The sequence below is a fragment of the Gavialis gangeticus genome, unplaced genomic scaffold, assembly GCF_001723915.1.
Source record: "Gavialis gangeticus isolate Ggan-Ray unplaced genomic scaffold, GavGan_comp1, whole genome shotgun sequence".
Classification (NCBI taxonomy): domain Eukaryota; kingdom Metazoa; phylum Chordata; order Crocodylia; family Gavialidae; genus Gavialis; species Gavialis gangeticus.
This window is the reverse complement of record NW_017729003.1, coordinates 8,236,195-8,252,814: the sequence shown is the minus strand read 5'-3', so window position 1 is coordinate 8,252,814 and position 16,620 is coordinate 8,236,195. Positions and strand designations below refer to the sequence as shown.

Sequence of the window (16,620 nt, the reverse complement as noted above, 5' to 3'; positions counted from 1 at the left end):
AGTCCCTCAATACAGCTATAAGGGTTTCTTTCATCAAAGTTTTATTGACGTTCCCATTGACAGCATCTTTGTAAAGTTGTATTGGAGTCTATTGTGCAACAAGGAATTGTTAGAAACACTTCAGTGAAAGGACTATAGTAAAAGATCCACTAGTAGAAGTCTATAATTTGGCAATGTTTAAATTACTAGTTTTTAGACCACTCAGCAGAAAGCAACTGTGGAACAACAGCAAGACAAGCAAGTGAGCAGGAGTCATGAAAACATTCTGCTTTCTATAAATTTGCAAAAATGCTTCCTATTGCAATGTTTTGCATGCAAAGATTTCAGACTCTCTTGATTTTATGAAAGTTCAGTCATCAAGGCAGACTACCAAGGGCTCCCTATTGTATTATCTTATCTATGAAAGCTTCAGTGATCTAAAACTAAAAAGAATTAATGCTGATGCCAAGTACCATGATCAATTTAATAACTTGACAGTAAATGCTGTTTAAGCACTAGATGTCAGTAGTGCTTTAGCTATTAACTGTACCATATGCTGCAGACTCTGCTGCTAACCTTATTGTATATTCTCTAAAACAAGGTCAAATATGTGGTCTTTCAAACAGATATTTTTCTTTTATTCTTCAGTCTCTGGCAAATATATTTTTTAGCTCACTGATGACTTGCAAAATAAATGACGTATTTAGTGACATTTCAATAGATTCTTGAGAGATTTGTTTCTTATTTATTTTTACTAGGTAAATGATTCTGGCTGCTGAAGACAAATTAAAACTGGATTTGCAGTACTGAAAATACCTAATGAAGATCAACATGAAGGTTCAGTAAGCGTTTTAAACCATTCTAAATAAGAGGTATATCTGAAAAACAGTAATCCCTATAAGCCCTGATTTACCAAAACACTCTAAACCAAAGCTTCTACCAGAAGAATGCTTTAATAAAATGTTCTTTATTATGCTGTAGGAAAACAGACATTGAAAGCAGTAGCGTAGTTGACTGGAGGGTTATTGACATTTAAGATTCTCTCCTTTCTTTAGAACTATATAGATTCTTAAGAGGGGACACGATAGTTTTCAGGGCCTGAAGGGCTGCCACAAAAAAAAAGGAAAACACCTTTTCTCTCTTGCTGCAGAGAGCAGGAAATGGACTAACGGCTTGAAACTGCAACAAAGGAGGTTTAGTTGGATATCAGGAAAAACTTCCTTACTGTTACAACAGTAGAAAAGACTGTCTAGGTCAGAGTTTCACAACCTTTTTATGCCACGGCCCGGCAAACTGCGAACCGGAAGCAGCTGCGGCCCAGCACACTGTGGACTGGAAGTGGCTGTGGCCTAGCAAACTGTGGACCGGAAGTGGCTGCAGTCCAGCAAACTGTGGACCACACCGCGGAGCCCCGTGGGTGGAATTTCTGGTCGGAACGCAGGTAAAGCTAGTTCCACCCCCCGGGGGCAAACTGCTGCCCTGGGCTCTGCGGGAGGAGTCGCAGCCTCTCTACCTGGCTCTGCGGGGCTGCGGTTTGCTGGTCTATGGTCATTTCCAGTCTGGCAGCCGACCATCTTGCAGACCAGCAGCTGACCCTTTGTGGCCTGGCACCAGGCCGTGGCCCAGGGGTTAGGAACCCCTGGTCTAGGGACTTTCCATAACTGGAGGTGTCCAAGAAGAGCTTGGTAAAGTTGCTAAAATGCTGTAAAGCATCAGGGTGATCTAGGCATAGCTCTGCCTACGTTCTTTTATGCTTTGGATAATTCCCATGATTCTCAGCTTTGGCTGTAGCATGGGGCTGGGAGGAATTTTTAAATTTTTTTTTATCTCTTGCTGCTACACATCAAGTTTTTCTTTATTTTTTATTTATTTTTTTTAAGCTTTTCTTGGAGGCATTGGACATTGGCTGCAGCTAGAGCTGGAGATTTTGACTGGGGTGTGCCGATGTTCCCGCTGGGACTTAAACCCACAATTTCCTGGCTAGAGGTAGGGGTGTAAATAGTATTTAAAAATATTCATTCAACCTCCTCTAATTATATTAGTTAAATGACTAACTGATAACACAGTAGCTCGGGCATAGGTGCTGCTGGGAACTGCTCCCAGCTCACGGAGCCCTTTCACCGAGGTGGCGGGCTGGAGGAGGCAAGCCAGACAACACAGCACTGGTGACCTAGGGAGGGAGGGAATGACCAGCTAATTGCTTAATTGATGAGTCATTATTAGGCTGCTCACTGTTTTCCTCTTAGGCTATAGGTAATGGTCCCTATCCCTCCATCCTTCTTTCAACCTCCTTCCTCCCTCCTCCTTCTGATTCCTGCTGGGGCACTGCCTGGTTTCCCTTCCTCCCCGACTCCCTGCCAGGCTGTGCTCTCCCGGAGCCAAAGGATAACTGGTAAGCTAACTGGTTATCATTACACTTATTGGTTAAACGATTAATCATTTATTTTTTTAAGCCTGATTAATCATTTAACCTTCCACATCCCTAGCTTAGAGGAAGGTCCTCTGCTCTGGGTCAGACCAGTTTCCATAGTTGGGGTCAGGAGGGAGTTTTTCCTTCTGGTCAGATTACTATAACCTGTGGCATTTTTTGCCTTCCTCTGTAATGGGGGACGTGGCCCTCTTCCTGCCTCAAGGATATCGTAACCTTTGAAACAACAGGCAATTGGGTGCTGTAGTCCCCCTGCTTTACCTGTTAGAGTGTTAGGTCTTGGGTTTTGTGTCACGGTTGACAGTGTAGTTTTGCGATGAGGTTAGACGATGGACTCTCAAGATCCCTGTCAGCCATACTTCTCTAGGATTCTATTATCCGTTTCAAAATCCTACAGAATAGGAGTCATGTCATAATTTTGGGTTGTTACCTACCTCATAATATTAAAGGATGGACCAGTCTAATGCTACACAACATATGACCCCCTAGGCAACTATTTAACGTATTAACATCAAATTTATCAAATCAGATTTTTGTTATTGAAGGAGTTTATGGAGATTGTAATTATTTCCTGGAGGAAAATTATCATCAATATTCAATTTGCAGTTGATCAAATATTTATACTTGTTCTAGTTTTTCCTTTGAGTTCAAGTTAATAGAAAACAAAAGTATTTTAGATATTAGTTCTGCAATTTCCTCCTTCAGACTTGAAAAAGCTTTGTTTCGATAGCCCTCTGGCATGGATTGTTTTTTCTGTGTTTATATAGCGTCCAACACAGCAGGGCTCCAGTTATGGCTTTTGGGCATGATCACAATATGGATATTATAAATACAGCAATTTTGCAGTTAAAGGAGGGGCAAGTATGCAAGGTTAGAAATATTAGCAGTGGGAGCAACTTACTAAATCCATCAAATAAGCCACAGAACATTGAATTGGTAGAATATAATTAAAAATAGTTAAAGCTTGAAAGATATAGAAAACTCAAGGTAATGGGAATACTAAAAATGTTGTTACTCGCTAGTGGCGTTCTTACTTTTTGTCCCTGGAGGGGAGAGTTGCTACTTTGCTCAAAGAAGCTGTATTTTTTAAAATGCATTTCTTAGGTGGAGCAAATAGAACCCACCTGCTGACTAAACTGAGACAGTAGATTAACTATAGCAGCCTTAAGCTGGATACTCTGTCAGTTGTTTACAATACTAGGGCCAGTAATTGATCATTCTTGTCTTTTTATTTATTTATTTATTTTTAAGTGAAAGTAGTAAATCACATGTTTTCACAGGAAAAAAATAGGGAAGACCATTCCTATTTGTATTTGATTCAATTTTTATTCAGATCAAAGTTGCCAAAAATGAAACTTTTGTTTTGTGATTAACACTATACTGTAATTTAATATACAACATACTCTATCATGTCTATATGTATATAATTTATTATACCAATAATGAGGACCACTTCTAAAATGAAATGCCACACAGTTGCATGTATTATCTGCTTGCAGATAGAAGGATCCTGTCAGGAAAAGGACTGCAGCATTAACTCAAGTGCTTTCTCCCTGGCCTACTCTTCTGAAGCTGCATTCTTTCTTGGCCAGCCCTCAGCCTGCTGTGGTTTCTCACAGTCTAGTCTGGAGAGTAGTTTTCCTTCTGGTGGCAAACTCCAATATAGTATTACCACGAGGGGCAATTTGTCTTCTACAAAATAAATGTAAGCCATCAAAATGTGAATGCTTTTTCATCCATTTATGCTATTTATGGGATATTTAATGATATTTCTGAGTGCCAGAAGTATTCAGACTTGTGTTGCTCTTCTACTATGTAAATGATTCTCTGCACACTTCATTCTGCGGTGGAATTTATTATGGTTTGTACAAAACAAAAAGTTCTAAAAGAAGAGCAAATAATTCTCTAGACTTTGCTTAGGGTGTCACAGAACAATGCAATGCTGGCATCTACAGCCTTGGATTAAAGGGAGATTAATTGAGACAAAAGCAGGTATTTCTCACTTAAAAACAACAACAAAAAGACAAACAAAAGCCTCTGTATTTTTTTAAAGTGTAGAAATAATTTATGATAAGATGTTGCAGAGTGTCTGCAGAATCCCCTAACAACAGCTTTACAGCATTTTAGCAACTTAGCACATAATATGTGTTCTTTCAGTAGGTTTAACATGATCACAAGGGTATGAGACAGCTTCTGGGGACAAAACTGAGCCATTCTAGTTCATACAAATTGAAACTGGCAAAACCAGCTGTCGAGTTGACATAGGTGAATTTTAATGTGTTTGAAATTTAGATTTAGATTATGGCTATGACTCACAAGTGCAGCTATATTAAGTAAAATTATAAAAATGTGATAGACTGACAGTGCTTTGCAGTAGTCAGTGTTTCACTAAGTTTGCAAGCATACTACAAAGTAGGTTGCTAAAGTACTTGATGTAGATGCTTTCTCAAAGAATAAATCTGGCACCTGTTTCTCTGGAAACTTAATGGGTGAAAACGCAGGAAAAACATTTTCTCTTCTTTCTTCAGGATTTCTTGGCCTTTTTGGGACTTCAGGTGAACATACTAAAATACACTGCAGATTGAAAGACTGTTTCTGAATAGATTAGCCTGGAAGGGGATTGTAAGAACCTACTGTGATGAAATTCACTCCTACGTTGATACCTGTAAGAGCAACAGGGAAATTCCATCCTTGGGAGAGAAAGGAGAGGGGGAAGGAAGGGGAACATTGATGCATTTAGCCCTGGAACGACTTGTATATGAGAAGATGGAAAAAAACCCAAACCTCAGTGGGTTAAAAATCAGTCTTTTGTCAGAGGCACCTGCACAGGGGAACGAGACTAAGGTTTTTCTCCAAGATCAGCACAAAAACCATGTCCTGTGTTAACTGTGGCTTGGATGCCATGGACAGGAGTGCATCCCTTGTGGCAGAAGGATGCCACTTTGTTCTGAACTCATGAAGTAGGGTTTGTCTACCCTTCCTGCTGATGGCTGCGAGACAGCTGAATGGTGGCATAGAAATGCTCCAGTTTTCCTTTTGATAATGTGGTGTTAGGATATTCGGTGTTAAGTGTCTTGCCCTCCGTGGAATCTGGCATCCCTAGTGGACAGACTGGCCTGTCTGTTCTCTGACCTCCTCTACCTCCTATCTCTTGTCTGCCATGATTTAATGTTAAATATATAAAGGGGAGGCTACGTATGAAAGCCAGAGTGGCCTACTGCCTAGGGCCTTTTATCTCTTACTTTCTCACCCCATGGATGTACTCCCTCTTTAAGAGGGCCTTAGTTGCCTTCATGGCTAGAACTGTGACCTCCGCTGTTCCCATAGCCATGCTCATGCCTCGCAGATGACTCTCAGTGGTCCCTTTAATAGCAGACCTCTATGTCCAAGTCAACACCGGGCCACAAAACAGTTGTCTGGGCTTCTCCCTGCTGGGCTTCAGCCCAGGTCCACTGCCTTGGACCCTAGCTTCCTGGGTCTCAGCCCCAGTAATAGAGAATGCTGCTCAGGTAGCCTGCCTGTGGCTGCTTCTGCCCCTGCAGCCACAACCTGGTCCTCCTGTTTTAAGCATTGTCAAAACATAAACATAAACAAACCACTTTCCAATTAAATGTCACCCCACTTGGGCTCGTTGCCTCACCACACATGCTAAGCTTCCCTTGGTTTTCCACTTGCAGCCCTAGTTAGGCATCAGCCAGTCCATCTCCTGCAGCCCTCCATCAGGAGATCCCTCCCTCTTGCCTGCAAGCTCACACTTACCTGCTAGCTCTGAGGCCCTGGTTTTATGTGCCCCAGAGCTTCACCCCTTCCTGTCAGCTGGCTCTCCAGCCCCCCACATGGGTTTCTGGTTTGCACGATAATCTGCCTGCCCTACTTTTCCCTCTCCCCACCCCTACTTTCTGCTGTAGTTTAGCTCAGCTGCTTCTACTTGGTCCGACAAAGTTTAGCTGTTCTTGCCTTGCACCCTCCCCAGGTTCTTAACAGGCACCAGCCTTAGGGTCTGTGTTGTTGCTGGGCCTGGCTGTTACAGCCATTGGCACTTTCAGGCACAAACTTCCTGCTCCCCCTCTGATTGAAGTTAATAGGGTTGGAGTTCTCCATTACAAGGAGCTTTGTTACCTTATGTTCTTATCAAGAGCCATACCTTGGCTGGCCTACATAAAACTCTTTCCAACCCCAAATGGAGCACTTTTTCCCTTGTGAAGGAAGTAAACACTTTTTTTGTATTGTGGTAGTACTTGGTAGTGCAGGGTTTCATTTTATTAGAAACTTTATGGACACAGAGGTTACAGAAAAGATGGTCTATGTCCACAAAAGTTTACAAACTAAGGTAAGGTTCTGTGTTTGTTGGGAGGGCTGAGAGAGCACTGCTAGTCATAAACATGGTCTGTATGTATTTTGAACCTCTCCTTAGGGGCACGAAATATGATCATGTTGCCTGCATTAATGATTAGAATATTTCCAGGGGCCCACAGGCTTGCAAGCCTGAGTACATTTTCTATATTGTAAGTGAGGGTCATGTTTAGACAATTATTGCTATCCATCTGTTGTATGGATTGACAGAGAGCGTTCTCTAATTCTGATACAGAAGACACTTAAGAAATATACATCCTGGGGTACATCCTTGACAAACCCTTTATGGTAGTTGGGCTACCAATAGCTTTAACTACAGTAGTGGAGCTGTTGTCACCTTCATTACATTTAAGCATGCATTTGTTAAAATCAGTTAGGCTTGGACTGCAGGAAAAAGCCATAACTCAAAGTCACTTGTGTGACCTGTCCCGTGAAAGATTTTGCAAAACAGTCCGTAAAAGCTTCAGATTTATGTTCCGAGTCACACCATCACTGGAAGAATTACCATACTCATAATTATTGTCCAGCAGCAAAGGTTAGTCCTTTAAAAATAACTGTATGAGAAGAAACGTGGTTATACTTTGAAAGGCAACTTAATTGTTCATTGGGAATTAATGGATAAAGTTGTTTTTGACTTATTGACCTTTATTATGTGGCAAATCTCAACAAGCACCTCATCACATTCTGGTTTGTGTGGTATTCTGTATAATATACAAAAAACATTTTCCAAGATGTGATAGAGAACAGTTAAAACTTACAAGTATAGGATCTGAAAACTGTTAAGGAATATGACGACAAACTAGCAGTGGTTATAATATTCAAATACTATGAAACTAATTTTGTACCTTCTATTCTTCTTGCTCTTGACTGTAAACTTCCTACTTTATCTTTTATTTGGACCAGATGTGAAAATAGGACATCCCTCTTACTAACTTATTTTTATTGCAAAATAGTGCAAGTTTAATACTGTCATCTCTTTGTCATACAGATAGTTATTCAGTGTGACTATGCAGCGGCATAAAACAAACTATTCTGAGCTTTCCAACTGAAGTCAAGAGAATCAACTGTGTAGAAATTACAAATAACCATAGTATATTCTGTGGGGAGAGTCTGTAGAGAAACTCTGTTAATCCCCCTAGAATAATGAGCAAAATTTGCTGTGTCCTTGACATTATTTCTAGTATATTGAATGAGACCAATCATTACGCTTACAATATGATTTCTAGATCTGTTTTACTCTTCAGGCAGTGAAGACAATGGTAAGTGGGTCTATCCCAAAAGAACTAGTAACAGCATTTTCACTTAGCAACATTGTTTGCCATTATTATTGAGTGAGAAAGTGAATTGTATTAGCGTTCAAGGCCCATGAATTAAGTCAAGTATTTCAGGTATAAAACAAAAAGCTTAGAAAAGGAAATGTATACTTCATGTGTTCTAGTTAATCTGTACAAACAGCTTTATAATTTCATTCCCATGATGAAATTATATTTTACAGTGAGTGAAGTTGCTAGTTGTATGAGTTGCTAACATGACTCTCTGACAGTTATCTGATACTAACAATTTTAGATTTTTAAAATGTGGCCAGGTGATTAAAGAATTTAATATATTTAGAAGAGACTTCAGTGCAATTATTCATTAATTCTTCTCTTGTCAAATACCTTTTTATATATTAGCCATTCAGTTTTGGCTAAACAAAGTGGCCAGACATGTCAGTGTTTAAAATCATAGGAAATCCTGTGAGTTTTGAGTAGTGTATTGAAATCTTTGCTTCATCCTATTATCCAAAAATAGGATTATGAATCTTAAAACAAGTAAATCTCTCTGTTCACTAATGAATGACAATTGGCAGCTTTGTTTTATTCTTTCTTAACTTGCATTCACTGAAAAACAAAATAGCAGCAGAAGAAAGAAACTTTTTTAATTCCTTGCAGTAAAATTCAGCCTTGCAATGAGAATAATTGTTTATTTACAGAGAACTTTTCAAAAAGTCTGTCAGAGTAAATGTTCAGGGAAATCTACCTATGTTTACCCAACATTTCCATCTCTATGATAATTTTCAAGCTGAAAGTGTCAAATAGAATGAACTGAAATAGAATAACTGACAAGTGCTCTAGGATGCTGGGGCTGGATTCTGATGAGGCCTCAGTGCTTGTAGATTTGGAGACTTAGTTTATTTTAGTTTCCACTTATTTCAGTATAAAGCTATTAATTCCGTGTTATTGCAACTACAGGGAGAGCTCCTCATGTGGTCTGCCTGGCTATAGCACTCCAGTCATGTTGTCAGAGGACTTTGATGCTAGTACAAAGAGAAAAATGAGGTTGAGACATGTCATAGACTGATGAATGGAGCCACAGCTAGTAACAGTAGAGAGAATGAAGTACCAGAAGTAGTATTTGGGTTGAGGAAAACTGAGATGGATCACTCATTTTTGGTTAAAATATGATTTATAAACAAGACAGAACAGCAGAAATTAGACAAGTGCCAGGATTTATTTGAACTTGAATCAGTACTATTATAAAGTTATTTCCTGCGGATAGTTTTGGGCTCCCAGGACCTGAAAGGCATCATTTAGGAATCCTATTCCCTATTCATACCCACTTTCTTTCTGTATCATTTTGCCTAGGTTTGTCCAAAGCTTTTCAGGTTTCCCATGACCTTTTTCACAGTCCCTGCTCTTCTAGAAGTGGACTTGGGCCTGACTTGATGGCATCTTTCCTTTAGCTCTGCTCACAATCCATTCTTGAACAAGGGCAAACAGTGCTACTCCCCTGACCTGAGAGAAGACAGTCTCACTGCTTCTGCTGCAGTAGCAGTACCCATACTTTTTTCCATGCAGGAAAAACTTTCCGCAGAGAAATAAAAATTTGGGACAATGGGAGACCTACAAGATCCCTCCAGCAGGTGGTTTTAAAAAAAAGAAAAAGAAATACAGAATTCCCAGCACTATGATAAAAACTACTCATGTCTATACTTAAAACCCAATTACGGGGACAGTAGCAGATTCTCAAAAGGTAAATGCAGCTTTACATTAAGCGTAGTATAGACTAAGAGGATTGGATAAGGAGAGAGACTAGGTTCAAGAGCCAAGAGACTTGGATGTGGAAGTGGCCTGGATTTATTTCAAGTCAGAAGTACATGTACTGTCTGGAGCATGCAAGAGGAAAAGATTGGTAGGGAAAAGCTAAAGGCCTGCATGGATGAACAAGAACTAGAAACAGGCAATTCTGTATAAGCAGATCTACAAGCAGTGGAAAATGGGTGTACTTGATAAGGAGGACTATCTTTTTATGGTCAGAGAATACAGGAATAAGATAACTAAAAAAGACCAGACTTAGTTTAGTTTGGCTTTGTGAAGAATATGAAAGCTAATAGCCAAAGCATCTTTGGTCATATAAGTAAAACAGAGAACCATGAAGGAAGATGTGGAGTTACTATATAATAGAGGTGAGGGGGAATCAAGGGCACCTGGGCCTGGCTCAGGAACTGAACAAATCATTTTGCCTTAGTCTGTTATAAGCTGGAAGAGGTAACTGGGGACACTGATGGTGCACCACATGGCAGTGGGGACATTAATATAGATATAATCATATTTGAGGTGGAAACAAAAATTAGACTTCTTGTTGATCCAAAATCTGGGGGCCTAGATAACCTCCATCCTAGAATATTGAAAAAACTGGGATATGAGAGAGTAACTCTTCTAGCATAGATCTTCACTGAATCTGTCAACTTCTGGGGGTAGTATTCTGTGATTGGAAAACAGCAGATGTAAGGAAGGGAAGAGTTAGCCAGACAATTACCAGCCTGTTAGTTTGACTTCAACAGGAAGTAAGCCATTAGAACAGAGACTGAAGGAAAGAGTAGATAAATATATGGAAGGAAATAGAAAATGGAAGAAAATGCAACATTAGTTTATCAGAGGATGCTGATATGAAACTAATTTAAGACCCTCCTATGGTAAGATGTCAGATTTCTTGCATAGGGGACTTGATTTATCTAGATTTAAGCAAAAAAAAATATGCTGTGCCTCATGAGAAAATATTGGCCAAACTAGAGGTGATGAGTATCAATTACACATTAGTAATGTAGATAGGGAGTTGGTGAAAGCTGAGTTATCTGACTGGGGACTGGACCATCATTTGTGCTTTTCAGGGACCAGACTTTGGATTCATCAGTGCCCTTTGTACTAGAACTAGAAGCGTCCTCATGAAATTTTCAGACTACACCAAGATGGGGGCAATGTCAGTATGGGAGAAGACTGAATTTATTCTGTGGAATGGACCGTTAGAAATATAATGAAGCTTAATAGTACAAACTGCAGAGCCATACAAGGCCTTTTGTTAGACGATGGGGTGCACAGACTAAAAAAACTGAGGAAGAGAGGGATTTTGGGCATGTTGATCCTAGGATGACTGTGAACTGTCCATGGGACAACATGGAAATAATTAGTTAATATACACTCAGAAGACTTTAGCAGATCAGTGAGATGCCTCAGCCAGGAATCTTTCGGTCTTCTAAGCATCAGCTCATCCCAGTCAAAATACCCAAGCCTTAGCTGTTGCCAATACTTGAGCATTCATGAACAAAAAACATTCCTTCCTGGTTCCAACTGACAACCAGCAAAAACCCTAAGCTATGGCATTACCAGACACCTTCCACACCATAACAGCTACTTTTATTATTCCAGCCTGGGAACCATGAATACATGATTCCATATAAACCCCACTAGAACTCCTTGTCGTGGCATCCTTCCCATAAGCTTCTGTTCAATCTTAAAGCAATTCAAGTTTCTTGGTTCAACCACTTTGCTGCTAATTCAATAAGAAATATTATTCTAATTTCCATTTTAAAATGTATCCATTGCAAGTTAGTAGCCATTTGACTTTTGGTACTGGTGGATGCAGTGTAGTGCCCTTTGAAGTGGGTTTGAAGTGGTTTTTAATTATGGGTACATCTCAGGTTAGTGACTGCCTGTGAATGCAGGGGATTGGATTTGAAGACTCACAAAGCCCCTTGCACTCCTATGTTCCCAGAATGTGACTGGGTCTGTCTTTCCCATTGCTGCCAGTGATTACATTAGTGTGTGACTGTAACAGGCAGCCAGACGCTTCCATTACTTGAAGAGAGAAGCAGCCACAGGGAAGTCTCCAGGGGGGTGGAGACTGCTCCTTATGAGTGGGCTGTAGTGAAGTAGGCAGCCAAGGACCCATAAGTTGGAAGTGCCTATTGCTGGGCTAGTTGCCCAGCAAAAGGATGATGGGGCAGAATCCTGCCATGGCAGCTAGAGTAGCAGGTGTAAACTTTTCATTAGAATTAGATGGGGACTGCTGCGTTGGGGTTGGAGAGAGTCACCTGACCCAGGAGGAGCCATGCTCGGAGTTTAAAAACCAGCTCCTGGAAAGAGGAAAGGAGGGCTGGTGCTCTACAGGGGTTGGAGGTCTCAGCTGGGAGGAGCTGCCTGAGAGACCTGGGCAGGCACTAAATGCCCTGGAGACAGGGAAGTGAGAGCCTGCAGGAGGATGGCTGGATAAATAGTTGTTAACCCCGAGTTGTAGGGAAGGTTTTGCTAAGCAACTGCTTGTTGTTTTTGCTTGCTAAAGTTGACACCGATGGACTAGATATGGCTATAAGGGGTAATGAAAAGCCACAGTGGGGCACCTGAGGGGTGCCAGAGAGCATACCAAGGTTTAAGCCACAGGGGTGCCCAAGTGGCAAATGGTGTTTTGAGCCTTGCCAGGGGCTAGGTTCATGACACATGGAGGGAGAGGTCAAGAGGGCCAAAGCCCAAGTGGAAAAGGTGATAGAGCTAGTCTCGGCCAGAGCCCAAGGAGGGCAGCAACCAGGGCCAGGGGCCAAAAGCCCAAGAGGGGCCCAGAGCCTGAGAGAGACTAAATAGGCTGGAGCCCACAAGTTGATGCCCAGTGCAGTGGGTCTAGGCTAAGGGGCTCGTCTAAAGAAAAGGGGTGGAGGCTGGGAAAGCAGAGTCCTCAACAAGGTCATGCGGGCCTGAGGAGGCCTGACATTGTCTTGGGGGCAAGGTGCCCCACTGAAGGATAACTGGTAATAGTCATGAAGTATGGGCATGGCTGCAGGGGCAGGAGGCCACAAATAGTCCTTAAGGCAGCAGGTACCCTGGGAGCACAGATAGGCCACTTAGTGCTTGAGGGGCAGAAATGGGCCAGCGGGGTCCAGGAGGGACCTGCCTGCTGAGAAGGGCTCACTCTGGGACCCTAGGGCAGCCTTCCTTTTTACAAATCAATTAATTACATCAAAGTGTGGCAGGCAAGAGAAAAGGGAGGGTACCCAAGGAGCTGGAGCGGGGCAGGAGCCATGTGGTCACCAGGAGCAGTCACAGCCCCCCCAGGGGTCCAATCCTGTCACAGTGACCCAGAGTGACTGAAAAGCTGTTTCGGAGATTTTTCACTGACGGCATAAGGCTAGTAAAGTTTGGTTCTCAACTCTGCCAGAAGTCATAACATTTTAAAATTTCTCCTTGCAAATTGCCAGCTTGCTATAACGTATAAGATTTCTTAAGGTTTCTTTTCTCTTTCATGCTTATTATCCAAAATGCTTAAATAGAGTTCAGTAAGTTAAAATGTTTAAAAAAAAAATCAAACTGGGTGGGAATAGAAGCAAAGCTGGAGAGAAAAGCTGTTTCCAAGTCAGATTTTAAATAGTGATTTTAAATGAAATAGAGGTATCTTTATATAGTCTGTTGGAGGTAACATAAGCAACAGATTAAAATATAGTCCTTGAGTCTGCAGAACTGAGATTTGTTTTAAGATGGAGGCTAGGAAAGAGGTTGGTGATGGATATGTGAGTGCAGCAGGGTGAGGGATGGAGCAAAATTCCATGAAGTTGGGCTGCAGAAAGTCTACAAACAGTATTTTCTAAAAGAAATGAATAGTGTGTTCTGGTGGAAAGGGCACTGGGACTCGGGAGACCTGGTTTCTATTCCTAGTTCTGCCAGTGACCTGTTGCATGACCTGTACCTCTCTCCTCTCATCCTTCGTCTGTCTTGATTATTTGTACTGTGAGCCAGAGATCGGCAGCAGCGTTCTGCATGTAAAACTACTGATTTCCAAGAATAGCCTAATAGACAAAGCAGGAATGATATCATCACAAATACCTGGAGCTGTAACTGGCAACTGTGATTTCAGTGGACCATGGTTGTTTATTTGTACAGTTGCTGATTTTTAGCTTTAGGAGCATGCTGGATATTGTTTTGGTTAATAGCAATATTTTTATTTCATGATGCCACCATTAATAATACTGCTAATATAAACTGGGTGTAGCATCCTACATGTGAATGCAGGCAAGAACAGACTTAGCTACAAACGTTGATGTTTTTCACTATTTCAGAAAAGCTAATTGCTAGATACACTGAGTAAGAAGACAGAAGGCATGGTTAGGCTTATGCCCACACTGCAGAAATGAGATATTGAAATTGCACAGCCTAAAGATTGTTTTATTGTAGGCAAAGAAAAAAAAGTCACCAAGTCAGTTTGTACTAGAAAATGCTTAGAAGTTATAACAAGCAGACTTTGAATGTAAAACACAGAAGGTGTAATTACCTGCAGGTGAAAAACAAGTGAGATTGTATAAAAGGGAAAAAAAATCAAAACCAGAGTTCTTTGAAGCAGAAAATGTTAATTTGAAAAGGATGCTTATCTTAAGAGTGTAACAGGACAAAATGCAGCCAGCTTGTTCCAGTGTGAATCTTCTAGATGCTGTTAGTGTCTTAGCTAGTGTAGGGACTCTGGTACTCTATTGCCAAGCAGAGCTCTACTTAACAAACAGAATAGAAGATTTGCCTTGCAAAAGTAGGCAATGGATTTAGGTGATGAAGTGATACTTCAAGGGGACTTCGGGATTTTACATAGTGCAGAAGGACTTCTGTGATTTGTGTCTTGGAAATTTGCTCTGTGAGTGCTGCCAGTGCAGAGGCTATCTTGTAAGCGTCATAGTAACAGGCCCTGCACGTGGCCTTTGCATGACCTATGGGCCTGTCACTCAAGGGTGACCTAGTTTCCCTGTCAGAGGCATGCCCAGTGTGAGGGAGGATAACAGTGCGCATGCCCAATTATGTTATATAATCAGACTAGAAAGTTCTGTGGAGTTTACATTCTGATTGGCTACCAAATTCTGATAAAAGCCTAGTGAGCCCCCTCCCACAGGGGGGGAGAGCGAGAGCGAGAGCGAGAGAGAGACCGACCGACCGACCGACCCGCGTAACTGGGGACAGAGGCTGACTCCTTCAGGGACTGTCCTCCAGTTAGGCCCTTGGCCCTATTGGTCTCTCTCCCCACCTAGCATTCTGTATCGTTAACTGTATTGATCTTCGGCTTCCAACCATCTTCGGCCACGATTCCGGATCACCCCTACGGACTTTGACTTCAGCCTCGGGGTGACTTACCTGGCTCCTGACTTCAGCAATCATCTCGGCTACCCAACTGTTCTGTGGACTGGCGACAGCGACGCGTTACAGTTCTGTTCGTTATTTGTTTTCCTTTATAAACTGTTGACCATCCCTGGGACTTACCTGACAGGCAGCTGCACCTATTCCCGGGCTCCGGCACCGGGAGTAGAAAGCAAGGGCCTGTCGGCGAACCCCGTGGGATAACAGGTCCCCCCCTGTTGTGCGTTATTAACTGTAACTGAAGACTCCGTACCTGCGCTCTACCAAGCGTAAGTTAATAAACCCATTCAATTAAGGAACATCCAGCTTCCGTGTCACTCAGAACTCCACTGCCGCTAGACCCAGCCTGTTCGTTCGGGTTCCACCGTGACACTTGGGACCCTTTCTCTGGGGAGGGAAACCCAGCAATTTGTATTGAAGAAACCAGTTTTTAATTTTGACCCAGCAGACTTGCAGGTGGAAGCCAGTGGCAGTGTATTGCCATTTTTCCTGGCGGGGGGGAGGGGGTGAGAAATGGGCCAAGAACCCCTAATGTCACTTGATGTATCAAGATAGATAAATGCTTATATAGCAGTTAGCTGTCACATTATAACTTATCTGCCTTTTATCTGTGTGGAGAACCTGAGACCTAAGACCATTCTCTCAGAGATTTCTGTAGAACATGTAGCATCTTTATTGCTGCAGAGCACTCTTTCCTATGGCTGCTAGTCATATATTTTTAAGAAGTCTAGAGTGAGTCTTCTAGTATTTCAGGGATTCTTTTCATGCTACTTTAGGGATAAAGCTGCTACATCTCAGCTCTTGATTCTACTGAAGTTCATTAGCCAGGTACATCTTCTATCTTGAAGAATGAAGGGCATTATCAAATTGAAGAAGCATAAAAATGACAGGCTTTAACACTGTTCTTTGGAGAAAATTAGGCTTATGGCATCTTTACATACCCTTGGTCCTGGGACTGCTTTATTCTAACACCATTTTATTCTCTGTGCATCCTAGAGGATCCCCAACCAAGGGTGTCACTGAGGAGATCAAGAGTGACAAAGAGATAATGGATATTGATCGGCAGGAGATAATATGAAGTCTGAATGGTAGGGACAGGTGGCTGGTTATGAAGATGCTGAAGTGCAAAGTGTATATGCTGAGAGACAAGAGAAGGACATGTGTGCAATGATTACAAGTCCAAAATATGAGTAGGGTAGCTTCTTCTGGACTGAAGATTTACTGAGTCAATAAGAACAGGTAAGTAGGAAGTTTAATAGGCTCAGTCGGATGTCACTATAGGTAGGTGAAGTCACCAAGGAAACAGAGACAAATAGAGAAAATGTCAAATTAGGAGAGAGAGTTGGTTTGGGAGGGGTTGGGGCAATAGAACATGAGAACTACCTGGTTGAGGAGGATGAGAGAGAAGAGCCATATGGCTATTAAAAGGTAAAAAATGAGAGA

The 16,620-nt window shown here is 41.7% G+C and overlaps 1 long non-coding RNA gene across 2 annotated transcripts; it reads left to right on the top strand.

Annotated features, from left to right (window-relative positions):
• The first annotated feature begins 657 nt into the window (after positions 1-657).
• On the top strand, positions 658-5,343 carry LOC109290939. 2 transcript variants are annotated; one of them, XR_002095719.1, is made up of 4 exons: positions 658-816; positions 1,860-1,965; positions 3,907-4,112; positions 4,936-5,343. It is a non-coding gene; the product is annotated as an uncharacterized LOC109290939 (long non-coding RNA). The 2 variants fall into 2 exon arrangements; XR_002095720.1 differs by lacking the exon at positions 658-816 and adding an exon at positions 1,377-1,420.
• Positions 5,344-16,620: the final 11,277 nt, after the last annotated feature.